Here is a 7814-nt window from a genome sequence, read left to right on the forward strand (position 1 = left end):
TCGGCAGGAGTGCTTTCCTTCTGACAAAGCTGCTGCCGCTCGTTGGGAGTGGAAGTTTTTTGTTGGCAGGAGAACCAACCTTTTAGAAAAAAGAAAAGGAGTACTTGTGGCACCTTAGAGACTAACCAATTTATTTGAGCATGAGCTTTCGTGAGCTACAGTTCACTTCATCGGATGCATACCGTGGAAATTGCAGTAGACTTTATATACACACAGAGAATATGAAACAATACCTCCTCCCACCCCACTGTCCTGCTGGTAATAGCTTATCTAAAGTGATCATCAAGTTGGGCCATTTCCAGCACAAATCCAGGTTTTCTCACCCTCCATCCCCCCCCCCCCCCCCCGCACACAAAGTGGATTTGTGCTGGATTTGTGCTGGAAATGGCCCAACTTGATGATCACTTTAGATAAGCTATTACTAGCAGGACAGTGGGGTGGGAGGAGGTATTGTTTCATATTCTCTGTGTGTATATAAAGTCTACTGCAATTTCCACGGTATGCATCCGATGAAGTGAGCTGTAGCTCACGAAAGCTCATGCTCAAATAAATTGGTTAGTCTCTAAGGTGCCACAAGTACTCCTTTTCTTTTTGCGAATACAGACTAACACGGCTGTTACTCTGCAACCTTTTAGAGGCACAGCTGTCGCAGCACAGCTGTGTCACTAAAAGATGGGTAGTGTAGACAAAGCCTGAGAGGTAGAATTTTCTTCTTCTCCTGACTTGCAGAGAAGTATTGAGGGATCCCCAACCTATTTCCTGAGCGCTCCTTATTCTGAGTTCTATGGTTTAGAGCAGGGGTTCTCATACTGGGGGTTGGGACCCCTCAGGGGGTCACGAGGTTCTTACATCAGGGGTCATGAGCTGTCAGCCTCCAGTCCAAACCACGCTTTGCTTCCAGCATTTATAATGGTGTTAAAGATATAAAAAAGTGTTTTTAATTTATAAGTGGGGGTCACACTCAGAGGCTTGCTATGTGAAAGGGGTCACTAGTACAAGTTTGAGAACCACTGGTTTAGAAAGAGAGTCTAGGGTTTCCTACAGATCTAGACTACATAAGAGCTATGATGGTAGCCAAATGCCATGGTACCCTTCCTTTGGGCTCCTATTCCTTTTCCCTATAATTTTCCTGCATAGCCATATAAACTCATAGGGTCTCTCATACGCCACTTCATAGAGATTGCTGCTCAGAGGCAGCAGACAAGGCAGTCTCAGGCATCTCTTTATGGCAAACAGCATCCAGAGAAAATCTCTAATTAGGAAGAACAACCCCATGATGAGGAAATTCAGGCATCAGTGGGCCTCTCCTCTTCATCTCCAGAAGAGGTGGCAATCTCTTCATCATTGTCTCGTCTGGATTCATATAAAGAGTGGAATACATATGGACAAGGCATCTCAAACTCCAATTGCTATACAGGTAAATAACTTTTTGTACTTCACTGCCTTGCACGTTGTATAGCATTTACCCCTGGGCAAAGAGTTATCAAAGCAGAATGATAGCTCTCCACCTTGCTCAGTTGGATAGAAAGCATCCAGCCTATAGGATGGCTCCATAATATCAAGAGTACAGGAAGAAGAAGTAATTTTCTGACATTAGCAGTTCTGCCAACTTCAGTTGTTCAGAAGTCATGTCAGCCACCAATACATAACAAAATCATGAGCGACTTAAAAACCATGATATTTTTAAAAAATAATAATTTGGGGGTTCTTTTATTTGCCTTCTCTTTTTTGTGTCTTTAGGCTTCACGTTTTCAGGTGTTTCTCTGCAACCAGGAAGCTAGATGCATACATACCTCATATTTTAAAATGACAGCTGAAATTCAGTGTATTCACTTCACTCCAGAAATGGGGACATTAAGAAAAACACCAATATTGTAAGCCCTGCAATACCACTGTGAGAGCTTGTGCCATTGGGTCACAGGGGACTTGCTTGGGTGGGAGCCAGAGGATATGAGCAAGAGCAGCAGGCTGGAGACAGCTGTCTGGGCTCTGTCTGTGGAGAGTCTTGGCAGCAGGCATCCCAAGAGATGGGACTGAAAGCTGAGAGTCAGGCTGGGAAGCAGCCTACTGCTGGCAGAGGACCAGCCGTATCAGTAGCAGGAGGATAAAGGTAGCAGCTTGAGCAATTCCACAGGGTGTGCTTACCCTGACACCCTGTACTGGAGTGCTCTCCAAAGATCTGGGTTAGGAACTGTTGTTTTGATCTTTTGTTGTGATTGTTAAGGAAATTGTACCTAAGGCATTTGCATCTTTTATTTTTGGCAGCCCTGGTAAAGCAACCCTTTGTTACTCTGTATGGATCCCTTTGTGCATCTGGGCCTTAGAGCCTACCAGTGCACCTGACAAGTGCCTCCTGTAGGCTGCCTCTGGGAGAAAGGGGAAACTCCATGCAGGAAACTGATTTTGTCCTGTCTTTCTGCATGACCTTAGCCAGAACACTTGTTTCTGTTTAGCTGAAGAACGGATTGACTCTCCTGCCTGAGGGTATGACTACACTAGAAACACAGCTGTGCCGCTGTAGTGTAGACTTGCTACAGTGATGGAAGAGGTTCTTCTGTTGTTGTAGTAAATCCGCCTCTCAGGCTATGTGTACATTTAAACTGCTACAGCAGCACAGCTGTGCCTTTGTAGCACCTCGTCACTTGCTAATTCAGTGATGTGATTCTGTCGCTGTAGTTAATCCAGCTCCCCAAGAAGCAGTAGCTAGGTCAATGGAAAAATTCTTCTGTCAACCTAATGCTGTCTACACTGGGGGTTAGGTCAGCTTAATTATGTCATGCAGGGGTGTGAAAAATTCACACACCCATGAGCAACATAGTTAGATCAACCCAAGTTTTGGGTGTAGACCAGGCCTGAGCTAACACAGCCACACATTCATCATCTAGCCACAAAAGGAGAGTTCGTTCCTCTTCCCCCGTTAATTCTACCTTCTCTTTTGCTCGGTTTCTTTTCTCCTGTTGTATTTAATGCAAATGAATGAACAGTTTACACATGACGATTTCCTGAACATCTGCAAAATGTTCTCAATTCCCATCTCTTACCCCAACCAAATTATATATGTTTAAAAATAAATAAACCAACATGAGATTATTTTAAGCCTTTCATTTATGTCTGTGGACATTGCTGCTGCTGCTGCTTTAGAAAAAGAATGTATTTTTGCTCTCAATAGGCTGATGTGCATACCATTTAATTCAATCATTAATTAACTTCATCTCTTGTTAATTTGATCAGTACCTCAATAACCAGATCATTTGTTTTAAAGAATAAAACGGCTTAATTTACAACAATTATTTTGTTTGCTTCAGGCACTTCTTGTTGAATAATGTGATCTCTAGCTAGAAAGAGTTCTCACTTCACTGATAAGGAAGGTCAACATGCTGAATGAGAGGTAAAAAGAACTCAAGGAAAATCCATGACAATAAAAGGCATTTTCCGCTAATGGTTGTGTTACTCAGGCATTGTTACTGCATTATAAGCATCCAGTGGCCATATGGATAACAAGATCACCCATTTAATCAAAATGATTGAAACAGACATTTTCAAACAAGGAGGAAGAAAGCCCTGTATTAGGAACAATCACACAGCAGCAGTCCCCAAACTGTGACTTGGGGTCATGCCATCAGCAGATGGGTTCGGGTCCAACTGGCCACACTCAGCCTGCGAGATGATGCCCTCTGCCCCCAAATGTGTCCAGACTGCTCCACAACCACCACACCAGGAGGCTGCCCCTAAATGGTGGCCTTCACATAGTGTGACCTTGCATGTACTGTCCATGTGAGCTCATGTGGCATGGAGGTTGCTGTTTTGTAAAATGACGGCCTCCTGGTGCAGCATTTGTTGAGCAGGTCTGGACATTTGGCGCGTGGAGGTCACTGTGTGGACGTCATTTTGCCATTTGCACCATCTGGCTGTGCAAGCAACCAGCTGAGAGACTTGAATCCAAAAGATCCTTATCTCTTAGCAGCAGCCTTATCAACAGGGCATCCTGTCTGCTTGAGCTGGTAGGAGCCTGTGCTAGCCTTTACTGAGATGGGAATCTGCTGTGGCTTGTAAGTGTCCTTAAGGCAGGGCCCAAAGCTTCTTTGGCACTTGATAAAGAATCATTGTAAGTCACTGTTTCTGTGCTGTCCTAGTATCACTGCACAGGACCTTCCTAAGTGCTGGCCTCATTTGCTTAACAGTGAATTCCTCTTCCTGATTTGTGATAAGAGGCACTATGGACTCATTTTTATGCAGAGCATCTGCTTCAACCTCCAGCAGTGAGTCTAGTGATGCAGTTATGAATGAAAAACGAGAGTGCAAGAAATGTGCTCACAAATATGACAAGGCTTTTGTGTCCATCAAGTCTTAGTATTGATCTACTATTGATGTCACATCAGAGATTAGATGTGCAATTTCTATCATGCCACCAGACTTGAGAATCTGTGTCGCAACTTGCAAATCCATGTGTCGCATTAGAGATCTTTAAATACTGTACTTAATGTGCAAATTCCATGGATTTCTTGGTCCCTACATTGTTTTGTTGCTGTCTGGGGTCAGAGGAAACAGCAAGTCTCAAAATGGGTTCATGCAAGCAAAAAGTTTGGGAACTGCTGTTGAGGAGGTTTTTTTCCCACTCTGTTTTCAAATGCAGACCTACTGCTTGTTTACACTTGAAACACTGTAGAGCTTCAGTGTAGACACTACCTAACCTTACAGAAGGGATTCTCCCATAATCATAGCTATCCACCTCCCTGAGAGGTGGTAGCTAGGTCAATAGAAGAATTCTTCCATCAACTTAGCGCTGTATACACTGGTGGTTAGGTCAGCTGAACTATGCTGCTCATGGGTGTGGATTTTTCATATCCCTGAGTGATGTAGCTGGGTTGATGTAACTTTTTACTGTAGACCAGGACCCATTTGTATGGGATGGAAAACAGTTCAGGCCTGATCTACATGTAAAACTTAAGTCTACTTAGCTATGGCAGTCAGGAGTGTGAAAAATTGATGTCCCTGAGCACTGTAGCTACATCAACCTAACCCCCAGTGTAGCTACTTCTAGATTGACAGAAGAATGCTTCCTTCAACCTAGGTACCATTGCTTGAGGAGGCGTTGTTCCTACAGAGATGGAAAAACCCTTTCTGTTGTAGACTGCATCTATACTAGGAGGTTATGCTGGCAGAGCTACTGTGCCATAGCTGGGCATACTTAGTCTTAAGAAAATACGGAGGGGGACTTGATACATCTTCAAATATGTTGAGAGCTGTTATTAAGAGGATGGTGATCAATTGTTCTCCAGGTCCACTGAAGGTAGGATAGGAAGTAATGGGCTTAATCTGGAGCAAGGGAGATTTAGGTTAGATATTAGGAAAAACTTTCTAACTATAAGGATAGTTAAGTACTGGAACAGATTACCAAGGGAAGTTGTGTTTCAGAGTAACAGCTGTGTTAGTCTGTATTCGCAAAAAGAAAAGGAGTACTTGTGGCACCTTAGAGACTAACCAATTTATTTGAGCATAAGCTTTCGTGAGCTACAACTCACTTCATCTGATGCATACTGTGGAAACTGCAGCGTCAGGGGTGGTCTAGATATACTTGGTCCTGCTTCACCAGCGGGGGCCAGACTAGATGGCCTCTCAAGGTCCCTTCCAGCTCTACATTGCTGTGATTCTATGAGAAACTATTTTCTACCTCCCGTTTCCTATAGTTACCTGCCTCAGCCCCTCCTGGTATCCTATCATTAAATAATCTCTCCTTGGGCTTCTTTCCCTCCGCCTTCAAGCCTGCTGTTGCTTTTTCTGTCTTTAAGAAGACTTCACTCAATCCTACCCCCTTCTCTGCCCTTTACTAAAATCTCCCTCCTCCCTTCATGTCAAAGCTCCTTAAGCAAGCAGTGTACTCCCAGTGTCTTGACTTCCTCTTCTCTGGCTTGCTATGCTATTGAAATAGCCCTCAAAAAGAGGTCCTCAAGCCTAGTGAGGGCTGTGTTTTGGGGGCTTCCACAATGGGAGAAGGTAAAAAGGACTGGAGGGGGTGGGTCCTTTGAGATTTCCACACCCCACAGGATTTTCAGAGTAGGCTTGAGATCTTGTGGTATTTGGCACTTAATTTGGAGCTATAAGATCTCATGGGATCTGGCATGAGATTTGGAGCCTTTGTAAGAGCCATGTGCTTGGATCCAGGGGTGTGTGCAAGGGTGGCTAGGGTTGCCAGGCATCTGGTTTTCGACCAAAATGCCTGATCGAAAAGGGACCCCAGCGGCTCCGGTCGGCACCACCGACGGGGCCGCTAAAAGTCCAGTTGGCGGCGCAGCTTGGGACCCATGGGCTAAGGCAGGTTTCCTGCCTGCCCTATCTCCACGCAGATCCCAGAAGCAGCCGCCAGGTCCTTGTGGCCCCTAGGCACTCTGAAACCCTCGGCCCCAGTCTGGAGCCTTCTCCTGCGCCCTGAACCCCTAATTTATGGCCCCACCCAGAGTCCACACCCCAGCTCAGAGCCCTCTCCCGCCCCCTAAACCTCTCATCCCTGGCCCCACCCAAGAGCCTGCACCCCCAACTGGTGCCCTCATCCCGCTCCCACACCCCAACCCCCTGCCCGAGCCCGGTGAAAGTGAGTGAGGGTGTGGGAGAATGAGTGATGGAGGGAGAGGGATGCAGTGAGGGGGGTCAAGGCCTTGGAGAAGGGGTGGAGCAATGGGTAGGGCAGGGGTGTTCGGTTTTGTGCCATTTTAAAGTTGGCAACCTTAGGAGGGGCACGGGACCCCGAATCAGTTGGGGCACAGAATTCCTCTGGGGCCAGGGTGTGGAGAGCGAGCTCCTCAAACCCCAGGCCTGGACAGGAGATGACCGCTCCACTGGCCCTGGGGCCACGGCAGGGAGAACCAGGTTCTCCAGTGCTGGGGAGAGCCGCTCCTCCAGCCATGGGGGGCACAGAAAGTGTCCCTGCAAAAGCGGCCAACTTTTTATTCCTGTGCACACCCCTGCTTGGATCCATTTCCTATTTGCTGGTTTCCAGCAGTCAACCCACCCTCCCTCCTCTGTCCTTCTGGATAGGGTCAAACAGGGCAGCCTCCCTGGGCTCTGCCTCCTACTGCTTCTGCAGGTGGGCTAGGAGCTGCACGAGCCATTAGGATGGGGCCCGGCTGACTTCACCTTGGAGTGATTTACTTTCATGGTGCCCCATGCCAGGTCCTGGGCCAAGGTAAGGGCCGCCTCCCCTCCACAGTGGGCCCTGCAGGAGGTGGGGCAGTAGGGAGGTTGGAGTTAGGAATTCCTAGGATGCACAGGGCTGAGCCCCATGGCCTGGTGGGGAATCCTGGCTGCCTCAAGCAGTGGGCCAGGCCCATGAGGGGCTGTTTGCTGTCCTGCGGGACTTGAGTTGGTAGAAACAGCAGCTGTTGGATGTGCCCTTGGCTGGCTTGACCAGGGAGTAAATCCAGTCTGCCACCAGTCTGTGGGGTGGGATGCACAAGGTGACTCTGCCTTTCTGTGATAATCTAGTTCGTTCTTACCCTAGGCCCATCACTGCTCCAGCCAGGCCATGTGGTGGCTCGTTTGATTGCCTGGATGTGGGACTGGGTCTGACACTCCCTGGCTTGGCTCTTGCTCCAGGTACAAAGCCCCCTTTCTGTCTGAGCATTCCCCATACTTATGGTCTCCCCCCATAATCTGAGACACCAGCCATGCTTGCAGCCTAAACATAGAAACTGGCACTCTTGGAAGTGCATATGGAAACCTCCAGTTGCTGGCAATAGCTGGTATGTTTGGTGTTGGTACTGCCTGTGACTTTGTCCCTCTGGGATGTGGTCAGCACGACTGAGAAAATCAAACACTAT

The sequence above is a fragment of the Lepidochelys kempii genome, chromosome 1, assembly GCF_965140285.1.
Source record: "Lepidochelys kempii isolate rLepKem1 chromosome 1, rLepKem1.hap1, whole genome shotgun sequence".
Lineage (NCBI taxonomy): Eukaryota > Metazoa > Chordata > Testudines > Cheloniidae > Lepidochelys > Lepidochelys kempii.